Source organism: Leptodactylus fuscus, chromosome 1, assembly GCF_031893055.1.
Source record: "Leptodactylus fuscus isolate aLepFus1 chromosome 1, aLepFus1.hap2, whole genome shotgun sequence".
Classification (NCBI taxonomy): Eukaryota; Metazoa; Chordata; class Amphibia; order Anura; family Leptodactylidae; genus Leptodactylus; species Leptodactylus fuscus.
In genome coordinates this window covers 337,540,322-337,556,384 of record NC_134265.1, presented here as the reverse complement: position 1 = coordinate 337,556,384, position 16,063 = coordinate 337,540,322, and the positions used below count along the sequence as shown (strand labels likewise).

General features: G+C 43.5%; 1 protein-coding gene across 1 annotated transcript in view; it reads right to left on the bottom strand.

Moving 5' to 3' along the window:
- Positions 1-14,589, bottom strand: part of KLF3 (KLF transcription factor 3) — a 44,078-nt gene extending 29,489 nt beyond the window's left edge. Inside the window, exon 1 of the mRNA XM_075261363.1 lies at positions 14,392-14,589. The gene's annotated coding sequence lies outside the window, so the exon portion shown is untranslated. The remainder of the gene's footprint in view (positions 1-14,391) is intronic.
- Between the last annotated feature and the right edge of the window lie 1,474 nt (positions 14,590-16,063).

The following is a 16,063-nucleotide window of genomic DNA, read 5'->3' as shown; positions in this document are numbered from 1 at the left end:
TGGGGCAGTTATTTGTAAAAATGCCAAGAAAAGTATTTGCATATACCATATCATCGGAACTGTGGTGGCCATTTAATAACATTTGATACATGAGGATCCCCTCCCACCCCTCTGGCCAGATCTGTACTATCAGCTCCATGTGTACATTACATTAACTCCATAGTCCTGACACTAATTGGTTATTGTTACTTTCATTTAGAGGAAGTTGTCTTTGCAGATAATATCAAAGTACAGAACAAAGATAACATAACACCAATACTAATATGGCAACAACAACAATAACAATAACAACAACTTCATGTGAGCTGGGATTTGCAGGAGGATTTGTAACTGTGTACAGGTTTGCTACTTTACAGCTGTCACATCGGTCACTACACGTCCCATAGAAATAGCAGCATGGGCTTTACATGGGATATAAACATTTGCTTATGTAATATTCATTTATGAGCTGTTTTATAAGTGGGGAACGCTTTAAGACTACTATACACATCTCTATTATGCTATGCAATTTGATGGCCATAGCCTACTCGGGGGTGCGTCTGAGGTTTTCGCTCTTGGATAAAGTGCTTTACTCCTTCACATTGCATATTATATAGTGTACAGTGCCTGATGGGCGCTATGTGTGGCACAGAGTAAGGACCCTTTGCACTGGCATGCACTAGAGCAGTCTGCTATGAAATGAACATAATATTCCTTAGAAACAGATTGGTAAAACATTTATCCAAATGAACGTTTCTTCCAAATGTCTAGATGACTTTTCCAGTCTGCAGCAGTTCCCTCAGTAGAACTATTACTAGCAACAGGGTTCAAAGGTTGTGTTGCAAGCAACCTCACGTCAGCCTTCTCCAGACCCAAACCACTTGACATCTAAAGTCCAAGATAATAACTCAATTCTTTGAACAGGCAAGCAAGTGATCACATTCGGTCAATAAAAGGTCGGTGTGGACTTAAAGGGTTGGCCAGAATTTGTTTTTTTTTATGGCCTGTCCTTAGAAGAGACCATAAATATCTGATTGGTGGGGGCCAATAAATTATACTGAACAGCTGATCTGTGCAGGGCCTATTTCTGACACCCATGCATACACAATACAGACCCGGAATCAGTTTGCTCCGGTCCCTGTATAGTGACCAGGCACCGATACCGCAGCTTGGCTCCTATTGAAATTAATGCGGTATATTTACTATTATCCTTGTAACAGATATCTGGAATAATAAAAACAAAAACACTTCGGATTTTGCAGCTGTATTGCGCCTTCCATTCCACTTTTGTGAAAGTTTAGTGGTAGTTGCAATAGATTTAGGGCCCCTTCACACGACATAAGCGCTCGGCTCATTCCGAGCTGTACACGCAAGCGCTTCTAAACACTTGCCATTCACTTCAATGGGAGCGCGCGTAAAGCCGGCTTTACGAGCGCTCCCATTGAAGTGAATGGGAAGTGTTTAGAAGCGCTCATGTGTACAGCTCGGAATGAGCCGAGCGCTTACGCCGTGTGAAGGGGCCCTTAAGATATTTACACCAATTTGCTGGCTTAGATTTCAGTAAGGTTGCATGGCCACTGAATTTATGAAGAGGTGTGCGCTATGAAGACGAGATTTCAATACACCAGTCTTCATAAATATGGCCCATAGAGAGCTGAACTGCAGTTCTGGCACCTGGCCACTATAAATTTCCAGCTGTTTCAGCAAAGAGACATAGTTAAAGGGATCTATAAACCTGGCACTCTACCATAGTCAGGATGAGGCAACAATCAATGAATTTATACCCCAGATGAAGGATAGAGTAGGACAACTCTGAGATTTTCCTTCTATTCAACGTGGTCACTATAGTGCAGGGGTCCTCAAACTGCGGCGCGCGGGCCACATGCGGCCCACCAAGCACCTCTGTCTGGCCCCACCGACAACATCGGCAGGCGTGCATTTATAATGAAGCTCCTGGGGAGCTCGGGCCAGGCCATGGAGCGCACTTCACTTTACCTATTGGAGGGCACCGCTCCCGATGTCTGTGTGACCTGCTCTGCCTCCGGCCCACTGTTTTTAAAAAGTTTGAGGACCCCTGCTATAGTGTAAGATAATTAATAACCATTAAGAAACCCCACGGAGATTGTAAAAGTTGACCATATGCCTTCAAAAGATGTTGGCCAGTTCTCCAACCCATCCCCATAAACAACTGGTCAGTATGGGTTCTGAATGTAGAAAGGGAATAGACCATCACACACCTTGAAGGTCAACATGCCCAATCCTGAAAATTGAGAGGACCCATAACATAGTGAACTGGCCCCTAAAATAAGCAGCTTCCACCAATATGTATGAGGGCCTTAAGAATGGCTCTAACGTATGGCACAAAGAAGGAAGACCCATCATTGGGGTTCTATATTGCAGAATAGGATATTGCTGTAATGCTCCATCCTACATAAACAGTCCAATGTGTTACCATACTATCCAACTTCCCTTCTGTTCCCCATTTACAACATAAGAGTGTTTCTTTAAAGTAAGTCCTGCACGTGTGGCAGCGCCTGCGGAATCATTGGGGAGACTTCCACGTACTAAGAGGATAAAACCCTCCATGTTCATCTTCCCATATGTTTCGAGACGGCCGGACTATACCGAGACACAGAGATGCATCAGGTCATGTTGACTAATGCTGTATCACTGGTTAATATTTCACAGCTTTTTCTTCACAACTATTGCGCAATTCTTAAGTAGTTTAAAAGGGAAAAAGGAAAAAAAAAAAACCACGACAGTCGGTGTTATACGACAAGAGATTAGCTAATCCTAATAAAAAGGTATAAAGCACATTTAAAGGAAACGGCATGTGAAGCCAAGGTGTGTCAGCGGATCAGGCAAAGTCACAGGAACATTTGTTCTCGGGATAGTTTTACAACATGGAGCATTAAATAAAGTGGGTAAGGATTGTACGGATTGTGTGAACAATACACAAGTTTACAACAATCCGGGAGAATTAACACTCTCTCCAAAAGATTGACTATCTTTGTCACCCACAGCAACCAATCACAGAGCAGCTTTCATTCTAGTTTTTGCTCTTGAGAGTTGTAAGTTGTGCTGTGATTGGTTGCTATGGGCAACAAGGATACTTTTACTTTTGGTTTCTTAGGCTGAAGCCCCCATTGCGGAAACAAAGCTTTTTTTGTTGCTTTTTTTTTTTTGAGCCAAAGCCAAGAATGGCTGTAAAAGGAATGGAAAGTATATAGGAAACTCTTATACTTCTCCCTTCTGCTCAATCCACTCCTGGCTTTGGCTCAAAAAAACAAACAAACAAAAAAAAGCTGCGTTTCCGCAACGTGGGGCCTCAGCCTTAAAGGGGTAATCCAAGACTATGTCACTTCTTGTAAGGAAGTGACATCATACCTGTTTGTACGGCCATGCTGCAGCTCAGTCCAAAGCAAATGAATGAGTCTGAGCTGCAGCATGGCCAACGGACCAACAGACGTGATGTCACTTCCTGATAAAATGAAGCCTTGTTCAAAGTCATAGTCCTGGCTTTAAAAAAAACAAAACACCCACAACTACATGACATCCCATCTTTTTCGCTGTGGCTCAACTACATTAGCGAAAAAAATCTGCAGGAAAATCCATCACGAAAATGCATTGCGGTTTTTCCGGCAGCGCTTTTTACAGAAAGTCAACAGAGCCTGGAACTTGGCACTTCCTCTGCCCCCATGCCATGTGGAGCAGACAAAGTGCCCAGGTTCAGCTTTAGGCTGCATTCACACAGAGTAACGCCAGGCGTCATTTGTGTGTAATTTGTGTGTCTTTTACGGCCGTCATAAAACGTTTACATAGAGTTCTATAGGAAAAGACGGCCGTCATTTACAGCCGTCATTTACGGCCGTCATTGTAATGACGGCCGTAAATGATGGCAGTAAATTACGGCCGTCTTTTCCTATAGAACTCTATGTAAACGTTTTATGACGGCCGTAAAAGACACACAAATTACACACAAATGACGCCTGGCGTTACTCTGTGTGAATGCAGCCTTAGATTGCAGGAAAAACCACGGCAGATACGCATTGCGGTTTTTCCGCAGCTCTTTTCACAGAAAGGGAGCCTTCACACGGAGTAAACGCGCGTGTATTTTTGCAAAATACACGTGTAAAAATAAGACTCCCATTGACTTCAATGATATTTTTTACACGTGTAAAAATACGCCTGTAAAATGTCATCGAAGTCAATGGGAGTCTCATTTTTACACGTGTATTTTGCAAAAATACACGTGCGTTTACTCCGTGTGAAGGCTCCCGAAGTCCGTAGAGTTCAACAAGCTTCGAAATCCACTTTAAAAAAAAAAAAAAAAAAAAAAAAAAAATCAGTAGATTTTTTTCTGCCGGGTAAAAAGAACTATGAACTTCTCCTTATAGGGATTTACTACCTGATAGATACAAGATATGCGGGTACCTGCATTGTATATCAAGTCACAATATAGAAGGATATGACATAATCCAAAAATGGTAATGTGTAGGGGGTGAAGATAATGTGAGCTTGTTATTGCACACCAAAGGTTTCCATCATATTCATGTACCCCTATGGGTATATACTGTATCTCACCTGCTATTGTGGGTAGGACATGCACCCACTTGTCATCTGGCGCAGGTATAGGCAGTTTATATGGTAGCACACATCTGCAGCATCTGCTACAAGGGTTAAGAGAACAAAGCAAGATGCAAAAAAGCAGGGGACTGCAAAAGTCAGCGATCTTAAATCTATATTCTTCCTCTTTCTCCAAAGTACTTCCTCATGCCCTTCCCTCATGTACATGGTCTACTCGAGGGGAGGTGAAGGGGCAGCTCTCGAGGAGCCTCGCCCAGGTTACAAAAACAAATGTGGAGCCTTAACAGCAGGGACTATGAGACATTTCCTGAGGAATCCAGGCAGGATTTTTCCTTTCCTGCTCAGTTACACGGTTACTTCTTCCTCTTTCCTCTCCCACAATGTTGCAGGGTCACATCTTGGAAGAGTTGCGCTGTTTAACCCATTCACCTCTGGGGTAAGAATGCAACTCACTTAAGAAGTTTTCATTGTTGAAAGCATAGCCTTAGATGTCCAGAGCAGCGGGGTCCTTGTTTACTTCTGTACAGGCCATGTGAATGCAGAGCTGCTGTGTACTGTATATGGTCAACTAAGGCCAAACCTGTGCACTGACATTAGATTATTTGCACAATGTCACATCCATATGAAAAACATTGGGGGCGAATCTACAAAGACTGGTACTGCGTATACCAGTCTTAATGGCTTGCGCAAATTGCGCCAACCTCTTAATAATTCAGTTGCAGAATGGAGATTTACACCACTCTGGCACAGACATAGACTTCCTATATAACTCATGCCAGTTTTCGGATGCCAGGCCGAGGTGTCCCTGTTCTACCTTGGTCTCTGCCCACCTTCGTAAATAATGTTGTGCAGGCCCTCACTGTGTTGACCGAATGCAAGAAACTTTGCAGAAATGCATAGTACAGGTGATTAGAAAGAAACTTGATATATCTTATCCGAAAGAAAATACTTATTTCTCCTCTTATCTATATCCTTGTTCCCCCTCCCTCTGATAAGCCACTTTTCTCTCTGAAAAAATAAAATCACTGTTCTATACATCAGGATGGACTGCAGGGTAAATGGCTCATCTTTATAGAAGTCTATGGAGGGGGGGGGGGGGAGAGAGAATAAAGTGCAGAAGATACGAGAAGACAGACTAGAAGGGCTAGTTCACAAGGGGACAAGGAGGCGGATTTTGCCTCAAAGTCCGCCTCCATAGAATAGTGGTCTATGTAGAGGGATAGCTTTTTTTTCCGCTAGCGTTTTTTTCCAACCTTTCTTCAGTCGTTTTCCGCTTGAAGAGAGCAATAGAAAGTGAATGGAAAGTGAAAAACACGCGTTTTTTCCGCAAATATTGCAGCCCATTCACTCTACAGGAGGGAAAACCGCCTGGCATTTTTGGAAGCGGTTTTTACAAAAAAACGCTCCACAAAAAGCGCCGCAAGGTCCAAAAAACGCTTCCTAATTAGGAAGCGTTTTTTTTTTTTTTTCAGGACCAAAATAAGCTACACGTAATTTACGTGTGAACCAGCCCTTAGGCTGATACGAAATAGAAACTTTCTATCGCAACCAAAGCAGTTCATTCACATCATTACATGGCCCCGGTGCTGTTAGCGTTAGTCCCAGGCCTGTGAAGAAATTGCAGCATGTCTATTGGACAACACTGGTTGTTTCCCTGTAGGTATAATTGAAGTAGAAAGTCTGCAGAGGAAAAAACTCAAAAGTGCTGCTGTAAAAACCAAAATGTATTTCTGCCGTGGTTTTCCCTGGAGTGCTTTATGGGGCCCATTACGTCTTAGTATTATAGTGCAGATTCTCCTGTGCTCACTGTGTGTAGTATATGGCAGCTAGTCTACACCCACCAACTCAGAGAGGGATGAAAACACTGCACAAGTCAATACAAGTCAAAAGCAACTAAAGATAGTGGTATTATTCATGTACACACATAGCAAATTATGCAAAAAAAAAAAAAAAAAATTCACCTGGATGGCAGCTAAGCTTTAAAGAGCTGCTGCTAACATGTTGGTAACAGACACTTTCATCAGAGGTCTTGTGAAGTGCATGACCTGACAACTAAAGTTGAGCGAACACTATTCGAAACAGCCGTTTCAAATAGAACGCTCCCATAGAAATGACTGGACGGGGGTTTCAGCGGCAGGCTGCCGGCAAAATCTGCGTGCCGGCCGCTTCCATTCATTTCTATGGGAGCGTGCTATTCGAAACAGCCATGTTCGCTCATCTCTAATGACAACCATTCTACAGCCAACAGGGGTCCTACACAATATTAGGCATGAGGGTTTAATGTCATGGTAATGGTTTGATGTATATAACCATTTCCTTGCAAACTATAATGGTTGTCCAAGGACTGTAATTTACCTTACATCCTTTGTCTACACTGGACTCAGGGGTCAGACTGAGTCACATGATCCAAACCAGCCCCATAGCACGGCTAACAGCCCCATAGCACGGCTGACAGCCCCATAGCACGGCTGACAGCCCCATAGCACGGGTGACAGCCCCATAGCACGGGTGACAGCCCCATAGCACGGGTGACAGCCCCATAGCACGGGTGACAGCCCCATAGCACGGGTGACAGCCCCATAGCACGGGTGACAGCCCCATAGCACGGGTGACAGCCCCATAGCACGGGTGACAGCCCCATAGCACGGGTGACAGCCCCATAGCACGGGTGACAGCCCCATAGCACGGGTGACAGCCTCATAGCACGGGTGACAGCCCCATAGCATTATCACTGGATGGCGAGTTACATCCCCCTCCCCGATAGTACAAGTCTATAGAAGTGTACTGTCAGAGCGGTGTGATTTTTTTAATTTGATTTCTTTAGTTAGGCATTTCCATCCTGCAGCCACTTAAGACACGTATGACGAATAAATCAAGAGGTCAGCTGGAATTTTTATTAATTACGACACTTTTATATCAGGTTAATACAATCTTTAAGCTATTAGGTTTCTATATTTAGTACCTAAGGTTAGATTTGATGTCAGGGTTTACACAGTGTGTGCTGTTGACCCACAAGCAATGTTTTCTTGTAGATTTTATGATAAAAAAGCCTGGAGTTTACTTAGTGCAGCAGGTGATAATGCCGCCATTGACTGAAGTATTACATGACTTGGCACATCGCAGTCTGTAGGGAGTGTTGCCATTGATCATGGGTGGTGACGGAAAGGCTTGGTCTACATTTAGGGTAAGCGGGTGTCTGGGAATCTGTAATGTACCAGACTGTCAAGTAAGGAAACCTAGGTGAAAAAGTTATAGCTGTGGTTTCATGTGTCAAACATTAAACAGACTATTGAGCAATGTGCTGATCCTAACAGGTCCAGTTTTTCTAACCCCAAGTGATCAGCTGTTATTGCCATGGGAAGCCATGTCCGGCCAGACAGTTCCTCTTCATATGCACCACTTCGATCTTTGTGCAAATGAAGGTCGTGGGGGTCACAGACGGGCGTCTCTTTCTCCCATGCCCGAATAGAGGTGTGCAGCAAATCTGCATAAGGAGTAGGCCCATTGTTATTTGTTCATGGTGTGGTATGTATTCACATGGAAGTTTCACACAAAACCTGTTGCCTATAAATAGGGTTGCAGAAACCCAATTCACATGCACGGGATGCAGATTTAATACAAATTTAGGCAACAGACCCTTCTGAATGCAACACATGTAGATGTGGCCTAAGAGACAATAAAACCTTTTTGGGTTCCAGACTGACAAATTGGTGTAGTAGGTACTAATACAGAAGCAGGAGACAAATCCATAATGGGAAAACTGACAAGGACTGGAGCAAACCTTTTACTCAATCTTTATATGATTCCATTTAAGAACTATATAGTCTTCTACCCAGCCTAAACTGATTGATAACAGAGAACAGCAGCTTGTACATAGAATATTATTTATATTAGTAAGAGTAGTATCAGCCCTGACCACTAGGGGAGGGTTACATATCCAGCAATTCATTTCCATACAAAGGACCCTACTACAATACATTTCCATACGAATACCACCAACAACAATGTGAATGTTACAAGTGTGGAGATCACAATAACAAAGTATGTCCTAACTGAGTCTGGTGGAAAGGACTGTATTCAATGGGAAGGCAGCCAAGGACCATTGACCTGGAAATGTGATCAGACTTTGAGAAAGTGAAGATTTCCGGCATGGGGGGAGGGGGGGGACATTGTAAATGAGCATGTACAGAAGCTGGTAGTACAGCTGGAGATTGTGAAATGTCACCTTTAAACTACACCCATTGTACCGTCCCCAATTTCCAGGGAATGTCCTTGGTTCTGAAGTGGTTTCCACTGAATGTGCAGTTCGTTTCTGACAACGTCCCGGGTTTATTACATGTGTCAGTTTCCTTGTTTCGTTGCATGCCTTAGAGGTTTGTTTTTCATATTTGTCAGTAAGGTCATAGTTTCATGCTAAAAGCTGTCACACCAAGGAAAATCTTTTATCTCCCACAATATACAGCATGACATTTATAAGTGTACCTGGGAACTTCTGTAAAAAAAACACTAAGTGTGGGTAAACGGAGAAATACTTAATAACTATTATATATAAAAATAAGTTCTATGAACAATCAATAGTCATAGGGCCAAGATTACACGCGGCAGTTTTGGAAGCAGTTTTTTTTTAGCCTGCCAAGAGTAGATACTACAAAAAGTAGATATCCATTGCAGCCTTCTATTATCGGGTAAGATTTCCAATGTATAGACTCCCCTGTGCCATTTGTAAGATGGAAACATCAACAGATCCTTGGGGTCCATTCAGAATCTCCAAATTCTGAGCTTTGGATCCTGCAACAGAAAGTTGCCAGTCTGCTCATTGAGTAGCCACAGATACAATGGGGCTCCTCGCTTGTAGACTGGTGTTGGGGGGGTCACAGAACGCGCGCTTCCTTTTTCAGCATCCTGATAAAACAAACATCCATTGCTGCCCCCCCATTAAAAACACTGAGATGCAGATTCTGTCCGGTATTCGGAGCCAATTTTCAGACAAAAAAAATTGGTCTCAAATTCAGTTCCAAATTCTTCCATGTGAATGTCCCTTTACTCAGTAGTTGAGATTTATTCCAGAAAATTCCTTTCTTTCCTGTTGGATCCAATCCCAGTTTTGTCATAAACAGAATGAGATAAAAACACTGGTTGTCACTAAGGAAATTTACTGAGACTATCCAACGCTGAGCCCGTTATATGGAGCTATAGGGTCATATCCGTGCCAATGATGGGATCTGCCGTCTATTGTGTATGGACGTGTTCTATGTCTACCCGACGGTAAATTCCAGGGGAAAAGGAGCAGACATCTTGAATCAAGGGCACCGGTGCTAACCACCAAGCCATACTGCCCACTGTAATGGCGGCAGGTTTTAATGGCAAGAAAGCGTTGCAATGTAAACCATCAAAAGACCCGAAACCCAATGCCAGTGTGTGCCCAATAAAATGGATACCTTAAATTTTGTAGCTTTAATCCGATTGGGTATGGACAAAGGGTTAAGCACTGGTGAGCAGAGGTGTTAGCTCCCAGGGTGGAGACTGGGAGTAGCTGGGGCAGTGACAGGGGTTTGGTCAGGACCCGTGATCTGAAACAGGAAAGAGCACACATATGCCACTTGGAATGTATGACGCAAACTCCAGCCTTGAAACAAAGAAAAGGAAACAGCTCTTCTGGCTTAGCAGGGGAGAAAGCACAGAGAGCCTGCAGTCAGCCCTGGCTGAGCAATATTCATGAGCAGCTGCAACTCAGCTACAGAGCAGCAGCGCAAGCGGCGGCGGGTGGAGGTGTTTGTTCAATGGGTGTGAATAAAAACAAGGGTTTTATAGGCCGGTCCTGCCCTGTTTACAAATACACTAAAGGTGATGGGCCGACATCTGCATTAAATTGTCTAAATGATCCAATGACTAATGACCAGGTCACGCAAGTGTTCTGGAGGACCGTCGCCCTGACCTATATTTTATCATCAGAGTTTCATCCAAGACTATATTTCTATTTATAATGTATCTTACATCATAGTGTACTCACACACTATATAACTGCGGTCAAAGGCGTCATATGAAGTTTTGGGGTGCCAATGCAAAACCTGTAGCAGGCCCCCTGTATCATTTATAGTTTGGGGAGGAGACCCTTTGTAGGCCCCCTAAGGCTCCAGGCACAACCCCTGCACTCTTCAAGCCGTAGTACACAAGTATACTGTAAGTTTGCACTTACATAAGTCTTTGTCCCCAATGGGACCCACACTCTCACGTCTCAAATTCAGTATTGGGCTTGACTGGGCCATCTTCACCCAATATTATGACCCATATAGGGATCAAAGTCTACATTAGTTTCTGATTTTGACCATCATTAGGTCCCATTTAGGAAACTGTAGAAAGAGATATAGAGCCTCGGCCAGTTACTTTATGTTGCTGAAAACAATTCCCTTAGAAGATGCCTCCATATTACCGGAGTGGTCTACAATTGTTTGCCTCCGTATGAAACCAGAGTTACATGACGGTAGCGTATGGGTGCTGTATTAGTAGGTGTACTACTACTGACTTATGACTATCATATATTAGAAAAGCTAACACGCTAACTAAAAATAATCTACAGTCATTTACATGTTTTTGGATCAACACACATACATGGTGTCAATATAATATACTTCCCAATATATCATTATGTCTGAATTTACAATGTCGTCAGCTAACACCCCAGCCGTACCGTATACATAAACCGTAACCCCCAGCCATACCGTATAAACCATAACCCCCAGCCATACCGTATACATAAACCATAACCCCCAGCCGTACCGTATACATAAACCATAACCCCCAGCCGTACCGTATACATAAACCATAACCCCCAGCCGTACCGTATACATAAACCATAACCCCCAGCCGTACCGTATACATAAACCATAACCCCCAGCCGTACCGTATACATAAACCATAACCCCCAGCCGTACCGTATACATAAACCATAACCCCCAGCCGTACCGTATACATAAACCATAACCCCCAGCCGTACCGTATACATAAACCATAACCCCCAGCCGTACCGTATACATAAACCATAACCCCCAGCCGTACCGTATACATAAACCATAACCCCCAGCCGTACCGTATACATAACCATAACCCCCAGCCGTACCGTATACATAAACCATAACCCCCAGCCGTACCGTATACATAAACCATAACCCCCAGCCGTACCGTATACATAACCATAACCCCCAGCCGTACCGTATACATAAACCATAACCCCCAGCCGTACCGTATACATAAACCATAACCCCCAGCCGTACCGTATACATAACCATAACCCCCAGCCATACCGTATACATAAACCATAACCCCCAGCCGTACCGTATACATAACCATAACCCATGCATTCATGTATATAGCACCAGCAGTCAATACAGCTTATGTAAGTCTGTAAGTTGTCACAGCTACATCAGTGAAGCAAAGCATTGCGGTGGCCTTAGCAACTAATGACACACGAACAAGACCAGTACGACGGAGTAAATATAATGGCGCTCTATGAAATTGACAAAGACTGTGTTAACACGGTTGCTGGACAATGATTGATTCCTAGTATACAAATAAAGCTGTATGTACAGAGATGGTAGCTACTTCAGACAATAGAGGGTAAGACTTAGTTCACACATGCAATTTTTGATGCAAAAAGAATAGAAACTGCAAACCTTTAAAAACTGCATGTGTGAATATGCCCAAAGCCTCAGTAGCGGCAACGTGCGATTGTTCACAGCTAGTGATATTGTAATGGACATTGCTTATTACATGATCTATAACATTATATCGGTGAGTTTTCAAGATCAGAACCCATTCCTATTTACATTGGACTATGAAGCAATGAAGACCACTTTAATGTAAAAAAATATCTCCGTTCTAAATTGCAAGACAGGAGCTCAAACTTTCCACAGGTCCTGCCAAAATAATGATCTGCTCTCCAGCTTCTTCTCCTTCCTGTGCTACTGTTTTCTAAGCCATAAAAACTCATTTGGCCCCAATAAAGTAGAGTTACCCTTCAACCATTGTCGGGGTGTAATAAAGTGGCTACCAACCGTTAGCCCGTGCCCTTGTACTATCTGTACCAGCCAACCCCATACACCAAGCGCAAAGAGTGGAGGCTATGGCCACATCTGTTTCCACCACTGTCCTGCCCATGTGAGAGTGAAGGGCAGGCCGAGGGCAAAGTCTTCTTTTTTTAGTCATTACAACATCGCACAGACAACAACTCCAAAGTGCTGCGATGGTAAAGGCATTAACAAGAGCATACCGATCCGGGACACGATGGGGCACACGAGCGTTTCCAATTCGAGGAGGGGGGGAGGGGGGGGGCATGACCACTAGAGTTACAACCATTCTATACAATACATACAAAGCACACGCCTAATCTATGAACACACAGGGCAGAAAGAGTGTTCTCCACAGCTGTGTACACACATGATAATCTCCAGCTATCTGGAGCTACATGTTAATAAATGTATACATGATTAGACTAGGCTGATAACGTTCCAGGGAAGCTTTTCCTATGGCGACACGCTTTTTCCACCAGTTATGTATAGATGTAGCAGTGCTGATTTTGTTTGAAGCAACAGAACTGGCTTTATCCTTTTGGCACGACTCGCCGTGTGTCATCTGTGGCTTTACAAAGCACTAAGAGTTATTACGGTGCACAAACAATACAGTTCCAAAGAGTCCCATGACAAATTCAGCTCTGCTACATCGGTAGACGCATATTATGTTTGTAGAAAGTGAGAAGTGGTTTATGAAAACCAAGCTGAGACAACACTGAATTGTGTCCAAAAGCAAATCGTGAAAATCGTACAATCACGGTCGTGACGGATACTTTTTCACCGGTTCACAATGGCTTCTATGAGACAACACAAGTGATTATGTATACTCTGATGACCCGCAACCGGTCTGTTCAATATTATGCCATACGACTCATCAAAATACCAAATACTATTGCACTAAATAACAAAAAAATCGTAAAAAAATGATTCAAGAAATTGAGCTTATCCGATCGTGTACAAATGGCGCATTGTTGTCGTATCATATGAAAAAAAATCATTACATCCAAGGCCAGCTTTGGTATATAGATAGAAAAATTAAGCCACAGATCCGTAAAATATTACACGGTTGCTATTGATATCCGATAAAATGTAACGTTTGGATAAATCTCTTATTAAGGATGGATCCCCCCCCCCAAAAAAAAAAAAGATGGATCCAGCCCCCCAAAAAGTGCCATAAAATCTTGTGCGACCACCTAGATCTTCCACCACTGGAATATCACAGTATAAAGTGCGGAGTGTTAGAGGAGAGTTGCTTTTTAAGAAAACTAATCATTGACTGTGCCACTGTCTCCGACCAATGCCAATCATCTCACAGCTACCAGCGACAAGGGCCGTCTGTACCTCCCTCCAGAGGGTCCTGGGCCACTGTGTGCTCTTTTAAAGTCCCCATCAATCAGCCTTTTTGTTAAGACAGCCCGGTGGAAAATGTAGAGACCAATGTGCGGCCAGAACTCAATCAGCTGACAGTAAGTTTAGCATGTCCTGGGAATGGTGCCCACCACAGCCAACCAGGTGATCAGTGCCAGCACAAACTCAGCTCTTCTTCTGATCATCCCAGCAGTGTCGTCTTCATCCACAAGCAAAAATTAAAAAAAAAAAATACATCCAGCAGGCAAACCCATTCCCCAAAATCACGAACAATCGCTCGTGCCCAGGTCACCCCAAGAGTCACCAGGGCACCTGCAGCATAAAGTGTAGAAAAAATACCAAGCTAGCAATTGGCTCTAGTGTACTGGAGCGTAAAGATTTGGGAACTTACTGTGATCCAAGGCTAGAGGGGGCACGGGGAATCTTGTCCAGGGTACGTTGAGGTAGTAGTCCCTGTTACTCCAGTAATGAGCGGTGTATACAGCGCACTCAGCTCAGCTGTGTCTCACATGAGTGTGTGGCTGCTACAGCCTCAAGGTTAGGGACAAGCCTCTAAGGGATGGGAATTCAGGGAGGGAGGGAGGAGGTCTGATCAGCAGCATTTTACACACCAGGCAGGGTGGGGCAGGGCAGCTCCTGCCCATAGGGTGGAGGGTGGATTTGGGTGGAGGCTTGGACCAGTCAACATTGACACTTTCATAAATATATATTTACAGAGCACTCAGCCTCTCCCCTGCTGCAGCCTCCTCCTCCTCCTCCCCGCACACACACACACACACAGGACCTGATCACTCTGTGACCCCACACACTCTTAGTAATGCAAATCAGCCTTGGCACGAATAAGAAAGACACCGAGAAAGGGCCGAACTAAAAGTCCCAGAACAGCCTGCGCCTTGTCTGTCTCTGGTGGAAGTTACTGCGTAACTTGTATACAAGCTTGAGAAGAGGAAGACAGACTTGTCGTACTTTATCGCCGCAATGATCCCTCGTAACAATGTCTGTTTTACATAAACGAAGTAGCAGAGCTGTGAAGCTGAGTTTGTCATTGTCACCCCCTCTACCTCATAGATTGTAAGCCATAGATTGTAAGCTCTTGTGAGCAGGACCCTCGGTCCCATTGTGTGAAATGACTTTTCTTGTAATGTATCTTTCTGTCTGTATTTGAACCCTACAAATTATACAGCACTGCGGAATATGTTGGCGCTATATAAATAAAATTTATTATTATTATAATTGTAATTGTCATTATAATATCACTGTAGTATCTCGAGTAGTGTCCAGTAGGTCACATTTGAGTCAAAGTCTCCATTTGGACACTAACGGATCCCATTATAGTCAATGGCATCCATCAGGCGCTGTTTTAGCGGTCTGTATGTCCGTTATAGTCCCTGCAAAGTAGATGAGATTCTAGTGAGTCGAATCCACACATTGCAGAAAAACACGCGCAGCGGAAATACAGCGTGTCGATTATACCTTTGGCAACTCAAGCAGTTTTCCTAGAAGTAGAAGCAGAAAGTCCACAGAGCATTCCTCCTTTTCTGTGAAAATGTGTAATGCGTTCCCGCAGTGTTTTTTCTTGCAGCCTTCACACGGAGTAAACGCGTGTGTATTTTTGCAAAATACACGTGTAAAAATAAAGACTCCCATTGACTTCAATGACATTTTACAGGCGTATTTTTACATGTGTAAAAAATATAATTGAAGTCAATGGGAGTCTTATTTTTACACGTGTATTTTGAAAAATACACGCGTGTTTACTCCGTGTGAAGGCTCCCAAACTGAACCTGGGCACTGTATCTGCTCCATGTCATGTCCTTGGCATGGGAGCAGATGAAATGTAAGTTCCATCTTGATAAGGAGTTTCATGTATGTTATTGCCTGTAAGATCACAATGCCTTGGTGCATATATAATTGGAATACAATGTCTGGCTATACTACTTAAACTGGCCATACGCAAAATGAAGTTGATCAGTCGTCTATGGGATTGTTTGTGGGAATGAACATACAAGTTATAAGCCAGAATAATATGGCAGAATAGACTCTTGTTAAAAAGGAAAGCAAAA